General features: G+C 33.4%; 1 pseudogene; it reads left to right on the top strand.

The window, feature by feature from the left end:
- Positions 1-9,626: 9,626 nt before the first annotated feature.
- Positions 9,627-9,726, top strand: LOC138824128 (U6 spliceosomal RNA; annotated as a pseudogene).
- The last annotated feature ends 1,565 nt before the right edge of the window (positions 9,727-11,291 follow it).

Below are 11,291 nucleotides of genomic sequence, written 5' to 3'. Positions count from 1 at the left end.
CGGATTCTCTTCTTTTACAGTAAAAAGGAAAGCACAAGTTAACTTGAACTTTGTCAATCCTCTATGTTCCATTCCTCTACTGGGACCAGTTTCCATATCCAGTAACAGTTACTTCCAGGAACAATCTATGGTGCTGCTTGAGGTATAATGAATGATTTCTGGCTTCACCGAAATAACACAAGAACACATTTGGACCTGATGTAACACGTGTTTCACAGACAACTTAGTAAAGAGAAAATATAAAATTTATATTTTTTATAAATACATTATGCATGAGTATATTGAATTCAAACTTTGTAAATTCTCTGTAAATTGAGGCGAATTTTAAAGAGGAAGAAGGTTCCTAGATCATTTTTTGTGAGTATATGTGCTGCACATTATTTCCCAAGTGTACATGAATTTGTTAACTCGTGTTAACTATAGCAATAATAAGAGAAAGAGAAATTCTGTGTTTAAGTATAAGGGTTCAATACACTATAGAAGACTCTACAAATAAGACCACATTGAAACAATAAAGCCAAGTCCAGTATGTAGATTTATGAGAGTGATATAGAGAAAGCATTACTCCTACGTGGAACACGAAGTATGAGGCCACTCCCTTCCTAATCACGCTTGCTAATGACACAACTTTGTAGAAATTAGAATGGAAGAATAATTCTGTTTCCAATGCAAGTCAGATATAAGAGCATGGATTTAATAAGGAAAAAATTCCATCTTGAGAGAGTAGGGATTATACTAGCCATCAACTGGTGGATAAGATCACATTTTTTTCTTTCCTTTACTTATATATTTTTTGTTGGTGGTGGTCTTGGCACTTGAATTCTGGGCCTGGGCACTGTCCCTCTGCTATTCCGCTCAAGGCTAATGCTCTACCACTATAGCCACAGTGAGGCTTCCAGTTTTCTTGCAGTAAATTGGAGAAAAGAGTCTCCTGGACTTTCCTACCTGGGCTGGATTTGAACCCCAATACTCAGATCTCACCACCACCCAGCTTAGGATCACATTTCTAACAGTGTACATTCAGCATATGTATTGTGTATATTCATCTATCTTTATATGAATTCTTGAGTTAAAAATCTGGGCTACAACTTAGACTTTACACTCACAAAAATGTTTGTAGTTTAAAAGTTGTTTCTACTGGATAAATGAAACTTAAGTATGTAAAGGAGTCTGGGAAGTTCAAATTGCATCCAGCCTGGGCAGAACAGTGTTTGAGACACTATCTATAATTAACCAGCCAAAAGCTAGATTGGAAGAATGGCTCAGGTGATGGAATAACAGTCATGAGCAAGAATGATGAATAAGAGCTTGAGGCTTTTGCATACATACATATAAACATACACATACACACAGAGGCACTTATATGTGCACACACACATACACAAATGAAGCAACTCTCAGAATACGTAGAAAAGTTAGAAAACAATAGAAAGTATGTCCTGAGTGAGACTAGAATCAAGTGATAATTTTTAAAATTAGAAAATCCTAAAGTGAACTTTCTTCAAAAAAGTTTGAGAATATTACATAAGTAGGGACCAGAGATAGTAAGAGAGTCAAGTAATCAATATTAAAGGGATAGGATCCATGGAGGAATGAATCAGAGACCTGGCAGGTGCATTTGAAAATGTTCATACCCTGTGTCAAATGTTAGAACATCTTTGAAAATAGTGCATGAACAGTCTGAAAAGTCTAGTGGATAATATCACTGGTGAAGTTCAGAATTGATAGTCTGTATCTAGATTAAATAAACCAAGAAGGGGCTGGGAAGGTGGCTCAGTGGTAGAGTGCTTGCCTCGCATGCATGAAGCCCTGGGTTTGATTCCTCAGCACCACATAAGCAAAAAGAAAAAAGCCAGAAGTGGCTCTGTGGCTCAAGTGGTAGAGCACTAGCCTTGAGCTGAAGAGCTGAGGGACAGCATCAAGGCCCAAATTTCAGGCCCCATTACCGGACCCAAAAATAAATAAACAAACAAACAGATAAATAAATAAACCAAGAAACTATGGTGGGGCAATGTGATACAAGCCTTGAATTCTAGCACTCAAACTGACAGGAGATTAGAGACTGGAATTACTACTGATACCTTCCCTGGACCAGGTAGTATAATTTTGTCTTAATAAAACAAACCAAACAAGAATGGAATACACAGTTGGAAATTTGGACTAATTTTTTCATTATGTTTTGAAAAGCCAAGTTTTCTATTGAAATACAACTGGTATAGAATCCCCAATTGTGTTTTATTTTTTTTAACTCTTTTAAAAAAATTTTTTTTTGGTTCCGGTTGTGGGGCCTGAACTCTGGGCCTGGGCACTGTGCCTCATCTCTTCAGCTCAAGGCTAGCGCTCTACCACTTGAGCAACAGCGCCACTTCCAGCATTTTTTCTTTTTGCTTATGTTGTGCTGAGGAATTGAACCCAGGGCCTCATGCATTCGAGGCAAGTGCTCTACCACTAAGCCACCTTCCCAGCCCCTCCACAGTTGTGTTTTAAATGCGCTCTTCATTACAGAACATTCCTAGATGCAAATTGGTTCATGATTCCCATCCAAAATTTGCAAAAGTAAGTAATCATCATTCTGTTAGATTCCAAGGAAAGGATGAAGGATTACAAAAGCTTAAGCCTGGAGCAATAGCAAAGATCACCTAATGTAGGTCTTTATAGATCTTGCTAAATTGGAGTTTAGACTTCAAAAAATATTTTGGTTTCGTTTGTAATTTCATATTCTATAGGATACTACAAAATTCTTTTTAGGTAGAGGGTTTAATTGACAAATTTACAGATGTTTCTTTCATTCTATTTACCTAGCATATTGTTTCAAGTGAGTTATAAGTAGAAGTCAGTTAATAAATAATTCTAACTGTTCATGTAGAAAATGATAATGTGAATAATTTAGACCGAGTTGCCAAGAAATTGATGATATTAATTTATAAATTTAGAAAAAGCAATTTTTGAGGCTTTAATATAACATAGTATGAAGAGAATAATTGTGTGACATCTTCTTTCTTCTACCTGTATGTAACACAGGAAGCAATTTCCTTAATCACGTGCCTCTGTATACAGTGAGAAAAATGCTAGGATTTGGGTTTGTTTTTATTTTTTTTTGTTTTATTGCTTTGTCATAGGGCTTGAACTCTGGACCTGGACACTGTCTCTGAGCCTGTTAAGCTCAAGGCTTGTGCCTTACCACTTCAACCTCAGTACCACTTGTGTCTGGCTTTTGCTGAGAAGTTTATTGGAGATAAGAATCTAGGGATCCTTCCTGCCTGGGTGGGCTTTGAACTGTAATCTTCCAATCTTAGCATCCTGAATATCTATGATAGTAAAAAAGTATAAATATAAATAATATTTGCAAGAATACCAGTGGAGGAAAAATGATGCAACCCAGTATGTTGTGGTGTTCTTTCCAGAACACGGAGGGCATCACATTAGCAAGGTGTAATATTTTCCCCAATAAAGATAAGCTATTTGTGATGTGAATTAAGGGAATTTTGAGGTTCACCCTACAAGTTGGAAACTGTTGGTCTAGGATGACTTTATGGCATAAATTTGGGATTGATGGTCATAGAAATAATAGCTTAATCTGATAAATTGCTTACTCTTGAAGAATTAATTATAACCGATGCTTTATAGTTTTATCCTATACCAGAATGTGGCTATTTTTCTGTTCACTTCTCAATCTGTAACACCCCATTGGAAAATGCATCTATTGCAGAATTACATAACATGCAAACAGGTACTATTTTGAATCTCTCAGGTATGGAATGTTGAGAATTTGAAAGTGAGTAGTTATTAGTCATAGGAATTTTGAAGAACGCACATATTTTGTCCTCTTAACAACTAATTTACTTTTAAAAGTTATGGGTTTCTATAGAATTAAATGGTTTTCGGTTTTAGTATGAGAAAGTACTAATTTATTCTTTTTTGAAAATATTGGCAAGTATATTGTGAAAAAATTATCTAGTTGGTTAACATTCAAGTTGATGGCCCTCTGATAAAGAAGGGGTAATTAATTCAAATTATATGCCAAATATTACTGAATTTTTAAAAAGTTACTACATAAAGAATAATATTTACTATACCAATACAATGAAATTTTATTTCATACAGCTTATTTTTTAAATTTAATTTTAATGTGAAAGTGATGTGCAGTGGGTTAGCAATTGTAAGGCAGTGAATGCATAACTTTTCAAACTTGTTATGCCCTCTCTCATTTTTTCTCACATTTTTCCTTCACACCCAAACCCCTCACAAGTTGTAATGTACATTTCCAACATATTGTCTTCTGAGTATTTCTAATGCATTGGTTTGCTTTTTGTCCTTTATCTTGCCATTTTGTTGTTTCTCTTCCCTTCCCTTTTTAAGGTAAATGTATACACAAAATGTACCAAAATCAAACACAGTAGGAGTTATACTATAGGGGAAAAACCCAAGGAAAATAGAAATCACATAGTACATTAAAAACAACAACTGCAAATAAATATCTCTTTCCATATCTTGGAGTTCATTTTGCTCAGCATCAGCTTATATGTTCATATATATGCATAACAAAGCCACTGGAAAATAATGGTTTCATGGATACTATATCTTGAAAACAACATGTTAACTGTTTTTGATGGTAAACGTGGAATTAGGATTGGTAAATTTGCGATTCTGATAAAAGAATTTCAAAAGTGTTTTAAAATTAAGACAGGTAAATTTTAATTTTTCTAACTTTTAACTTAGCCTATTAAGAAATTTTAAAATTGCCTGGGAAAATAGGCTTTCATGCAAAGAAATCCATGGAGACTTAGCTGAGAGGGAGCAATGTGGGTAAGGTGGCTCATTTTCACAGTAAACAAACAAACCTCACAAACCTTGCTGTAAATCCTGTAGGTTCCCATGAGAATTGTCCTTACCCAGGAAATATACACTTACTGTGTGAAACAAGGTTTTAGTGGAATTTAAATTCAAAGTTTTTTTTTAAAATATAAGACATCAAAATTTGTGAATTGACCTTTAATTACTAAACAGTAATTCTCTTAAAAAGATTATTTGGGTCAAAATATTTAGGGAGAAAGTGTCCTCCACAATGAAAGAACGTATTGAGTTTACACTTCTCTGTTTTAATACTTTCCACAATGTCTGCATGTGAAGCACTGAAACACAGAAAAAAATCTGATTGGATACTTCAAACCAGTGATTTCACATTTCTAAGTAGCTCAAAAATATAATATCCTTATTAACATGAGATAGTGAAGACTTCTTTTTTTACATAAGCCAGAAAGTTTGGGGATCAGAAAAGAATTGAGCAAATAGAAAAGGTAAGAAAACACGTTATTAGAAGCCCTAGCTAAGCGTTTTGGTTTCAGCAGTGGAGGGGGCCAAAACTTTTTTATATAGTGATATAGATTGTGTTAATGTTTTTGCTACCTAACGTGATTTTACTGAGCTTATTTGGCTGAGTATAATGCAGAACAAATTGAATGAAGACATGAAAATAAATTCCACCTCCAAATAAAAGAGTTTTCAAAGAGAAACCATGAAGATGTAGAATTGGGGACGCATTATAGTGCTTCAGCTTCACTAGAATTGAAGCCAGGAACCTGTGATTAATTGGAAATCAGGCAAGAGCTAAGAAGAGGACATAGAAGTAGGACATAGAAGTATTGTCCTTTGTAACAGACAATATCATCCAAGGAATTGGTGATTTAACTCTCTTCTTCTCCATACATCTTGTTGAGCAAATACAAGACCAAGAGGAAAATAACCTATTGAAATAATTTTGCAAAGAATAACTTCATTGTTCCTGATATTGTATCTAAGGAGATTCTTAAGAGAGAAGATAAAAGTTTTATGAGAGAAGATAAAAGTAGAGTATTCTTAGGTTTCCAAGCATCTTGTTAGCAAAATATCTTTGAGGTTACAAGTGATTGAACCAAAATGTGTTGGAATATTTATTTTTGTCGGCACTTTAGACACAAGAAGATTTCAAGGTAAAAGGAAAAAGAAAAAATTATAGCTAAATATTTGTGATTATAGGTTCTTTGACTGGATTTTTGGAGACAAAGTTTTGCATTAGCGTTGGTCCTCATTAACATAGTTGTTGGATTTTCGTGGCAACCAAATGAAAAGGGGAAGTTTAATGGACTCGCTTGAATAAGTAAACAGCATGATAGAAAATAATGGCAAATAATATTTAATGAATTATATTGAACAATTACTTTGTGAGAACAAAGAAGGAAAGATATAATTCAAAATCACTTGACGTTATTAAAAGTATGAAAATGGAGTAGTGAGGAGATTGAGAGAAAACAGAGAGGACTGTTTTCTCTCCAGTGGAGGAATAGGTTTTTGATCTTGTTTCTTCCATTCTGTCTTCACAAGCTATCAAGTGTGACTCAGGACTGGAGTATCCAGTTCAGACAAAGAGCACTCGCAGAAGAAAATATTTGCAGAAGATATAGGTGATTTATAACCTTAGACAATCTTTTTAAATCTAGTCAAAATCCTTCCCTACCCCAAACTGCCCTCTTTGAACAGTTTGTTTGCTTTTCCAAAGACTGCCCTTCATTAACTGCTTAAAATTTTGAGAGGTCATATTCATACTCTCTAGAGATTGCTGTTTGGTTGTCATTTTTGTGTGTTTTTGTTTGTTGTTTTTTTTAACTGAATTTCAAAAGGTTGTGCAAGTGTTTTACAATTAAATATGTCCATCAAATTGTCTAATGCTCCTGGATCAGAATCACTCCTTCTATCAATGTCAACCAACTCTTTCTCCAAGATTGAGTTCAGGTTTAGCACTTCCTTCATTATATATGTACATTGAGTATTCTAGCTGTACTTGCCCCTTGTTCCATTTTTCATTCATTCTATTTTTTTACTATTGTTCCTCTCTGGTTTCAATTTCCTGATAGTCATTCTGTTAAAGTGCCTGTTAATACTTTGAAAAGTTTATATACATTCCATGGAGTTTCACTCCCACATATACTTGAACTGATGTCAGCTTATATTTCCATAATTCATTCATCTGCAATAGCAATTTGCAGACTGGAGATGTGAAGCACTTAGACATGATTTTATTCGCGTTCATTTGGAAGATTAATCTTTAGTCAACAAGAAAATTTAAAAATGGCTTAGAATTTATTTCTAACTACCAGTTATTATAAATGGCTTTGTACAATGGTGTATGATTATTTTATTTTACATAGGATAATTTTTTCTACTACCTATAAGTTTTGGAAAAAGAAGAAAACTAAAATTTACTACTTAGAGGAATATGACAGAAATAAAAGACAGATTTTATTTTTGTCACATCTCTCATCAGTATCCATATTCAAAACTTAAAGTCATATTTCTTACTATGTTAGACAGATAGGGAAAATATAAAACAACACATGATAAGGCAACTATTAGTCACTTTTTAAAATGTACTTTCTTATGTGATAAAAATTTACTTCATTAGCTAATATTTGGGTTTGAAATATGGGAGGCTGATCTATTTAACACATTTCTGGAAGGCACCTACTGAACAACACAAATGGTGGGGAGTACTATTTCTACATTTTGATGAATGGTTGAACTTGTTTGCTATTGGTGCTGGGTACGTAAATCAACTCTATTGTAACTAGCTCCCTACACTTGAAAACCTTGTAATGTCACTATCATCTACTTGTAAAGTGTTATTTTGGCAAATGTGATTTTAAATAGTTTATTTGAAAATGAATATACTTTCAGGAGATTAAATATAGGTTATCTTTGGTTTGAGAATGACAACATTTTTTTATACTACAGAACCTAGTTTTACTGAAGTACCAGTGTTTTGAAGCACTAAGGATATTATCAATTAATGTTTTTCTAAATTATATTTGACCTCTAAATCAAGTATTCCTAGTTTGGTAGGCCACTTATGGATCTAACATTACAGAAACTATTTTTGGCTGCACTGAAATCTTTCATTAATCATTAGGAGAGGGGTATTAAAAATAATCTTGTTCATTTGTAATTTTGTTCACTCATATGGGCTGGTCATCTGTAAATTGAAAGTTTGAATTACAGTACTTTCTCTCTGATTTTGTGGTCTCATCTTTCATTTTAACTTGCCTTCCATTTCACAATTAAATTCTGCTACTTCTTGTAAGGAATTGGGGTCCTGAAATATTATAGGAAATGAGAAATTGAGATGTCTTCAATTATTTTCTGTTGGCATGTTGCATGGGCCTATGTGAGAAGTCTTGCCCTTGTTTTCTGATGATACAGATAACTGGGAACTGGTATCCTCGGATCCGTGGGTCCTTCAAAAGAATAATAGCTTTTAGACATCATATCAGCAAAATTTGGGTATAATCAGTAAGAACGTTTCAGAAATATGGAGAAAAACACTTTGGGACCAGCGAGTTAAAACAATAAACAGAGCATCAGAGTAAAATCCGTTATAGATTAGCAGAAAACAATACTGTTATTTTACCATGTGAATTCAGAAGATCACGAACACTTAGAACGTATCACAAGTTTATACCGAAGATATTGCATTAATACTTTTTATATTCTAATATATATCCTAAATCTAATTATTTATATTCCATTCTATTTATTGGAATAAATGTCAATATATTTGTCAAATTATCAATTCTAGTAAGATTCACTGTGTGAAATTTAAAATCAGCACATATTTTATATTTATAAATATAAAATATATAAGTATATATAATATAAAAATTGTTTTGCATTGTTGTGTTGTGGTTAGGGAATCAAAGGCAACTCTGTTTTAAAGTATTATTCCATTATCTCTACCTCAGTGTTTGGTAGAGTTAGACTTCAAGCTTTACCATTTGTAGATTTACAGCCTAGAGGCAAGAGGAAACACTGTGATTAAAACATTACCAATTTAAGGTCTAATATCGAGGAGAAACATATGGACTTTTCCAGGAGCTATGGAAATATTTGGTGATAGAGAGTCAGTAGTGTAAGTTCCTGCTTGGTTGGATGATAGACAGGCCAGGACAGTAGGTAATCATGCGTATGAAAATTTTTTCACCTTCTTGGCTTTAGCTACTTTTGAAATGATAGGTATAATAAACAATTATATTTTGATAAAATACCTTCCATTCTGAACAATTTGGTCTGAACTGTTAATCTCTCTATGATCCCTTGTAACTAAGATTAGTTTTGTTCCAGTAAGACAATCTATGCTGTCAGGGTAAGATATTCTGGTTGGTCTGTTCCTACAAGGAAGAAGGGTAAAGGTTCAGGTAGACATTTGTCCCAGCAAGACCTCATTTGGGAAAGTTTAAGCTGCGGAAGTTTAGAAGTAGCTCTCAAACAAGGCTTAGTTTGAACCCATTAGCTCTACAAAGCTAACTCAGTTGATAAATAAGTACTTGAAAAGCCATCACCTTTGGTCTTAGCTTTAAAGTCTTCAAAGTATGATCAAATTTAAAATGAAAACGACAAAATAGTCATTGACAAAAAAATTGTAAATATAAGCAATCGACCAAATGATATAAGCTTTTCCACTATACACAGAATTTTAGAGAAACAAGATCAATCGCATTTTAAGGAACAATAAGGGTTCCTTGTTACAAATAGGCAACCATGGATATATGCCTGTATAAAGATTGCATCATTAAGTACTTAAATTTAGAGGGTACTACATGCTTCAGCAGCAGGTCTACCCAAATTACAATACCACAGAGATTAACATGGCACTTGCACAAGGATGATATGAAAATTTGTGAAGTATTCCATATTTTTCATTCTTCTGATGCAAGAAATATAAAAACAGTTATTAAAAAGTTGATTACAAAAATACAAGTGTAACAATACATGCAATTCATAGAATTAAAGGTTAGTTTGACATCAGTGTATTAAATCTTCACCTTAGAAAGGCCTTTACATAGCATAATCTTTACAAAACTTGAAATTAGATAACATTGTCATGTTATCCCAAAGAAATAAAATAATATAAGGACCTAGGAAAAAAAGGAATCTTAAACTTCTTCTATATGGAATGCAATCTGAAAGGACACATTTATTAATGAAACTATACATTATATAAAAATGTAGAATTCAAAGTATTATATATAGGAGCGAATGAAATAGATTATGGATATTGTACAAACATAGATATACTTTTTTCCTAAAAGCACCAGGAACATCTTTAGTTTCTATACTATTCATTTCAACAGATAAGTTAAAATTATTTCTGATTAAAAAATCACAAACTCTGCAGAAATCATTATAGATGTATACAAAAAATTCTTGAATATATTTTGACATCAGAGTCAGGCAATTCACTTGGAAGAATACCATGGAATCCATGAATTTTTAAAGTAAGATATTGCTGTTGCTTTGTATTGTGAAAAAAATGGTAGGGCCACAAAGGATGGACTGGCATTTTTGAAATTTAATAAACTTAACCAAAACATTAGGACTTATGAAAACAATTTGTGTAGCCTTCCACAACTTCAAAGAGGTAGTGATATATACTTATCCTTTTGGCAATATTAAATGCAGTTTCTTCCAAGCTGTTCTTCAAACTTGGTTTGATATAATGGTTCAACAGAGTACCTATTCGATTTCTATTCCCAGCAGCAACATGCAAGGCGGACAAGAGGCCTTTAGTTTGGGGATTGGTATCTGCCACTCTGGTATTATTCCACATATAAGCGCTGTGCAGGGGTGTCAGCCATTTAGAGTTATTGCATGAATATCTGCCTTGAGCTACCAACTCATGGACAATGTCTAAATGTCCACTCTAGGCTTTCATATGAAGAGGGGTATACTCATACTCATCCCTAGTATTCATTTGGGTGGCCTTTTTGGAAAGTAGTCTTCACACCATAGTAAGCGGATTAATTTTGGCACCCAAAGAAGAAATTTGCTTGGATCCTACTCCATTTTTTTCTTGAAATTGATACAATTCCTCACTCTTTCATCTTGTTCCTTGTCTGAACATGAGGACCTTTGGTGTCTTCATGTGCAGCTTATTCTAGGAATGAGAAAATAGGAAACAATGCCTTCTTTGTAAATGATTTGAGAAATATCATGTTATAGTGTAAGAGAACTCACTATTCAACATATGGGCTTTAAGAGTTTTCTAGTAGCTTTCTAATGTTGGTATCCAACATTAGAAAAAATGTATAATGCAGTAGTAAAATAGAAGTCCTTGGTATGACTACCTAAATTCTTGTTTTTTTAAAGACACTTGTTTTCATCTAAAAATAGGCCTGTCTATTTCCTTCAAGTGATTTTGATGATTGAAGATGCTTAATGAGAAGTCAAAATGTATTAGTAGTCCTTTACTATCAATGAAATTT

Source organism: Dipodomys merriami, unplaced genomic scaffold (genome assembly GCF_024711535.1).
Source record: "Dipodomys merriami isolate MVZ:Mamm:240054 unplaced genomic scaffold, mDipMer1.0.p SCAF_1264, whole genome shotgun sequence".
NCBI lineage: Eukaryota > Metazoa > Chordata > Mammalia > Rodentia > Heteromyidae > Dipodomys > Dipodomys merriami.
The sequence above is the reverse complement of the archived record's forward strand: the minus strand, read 5'-3'. Positions and strand labels throughout refer to the sequence as shown.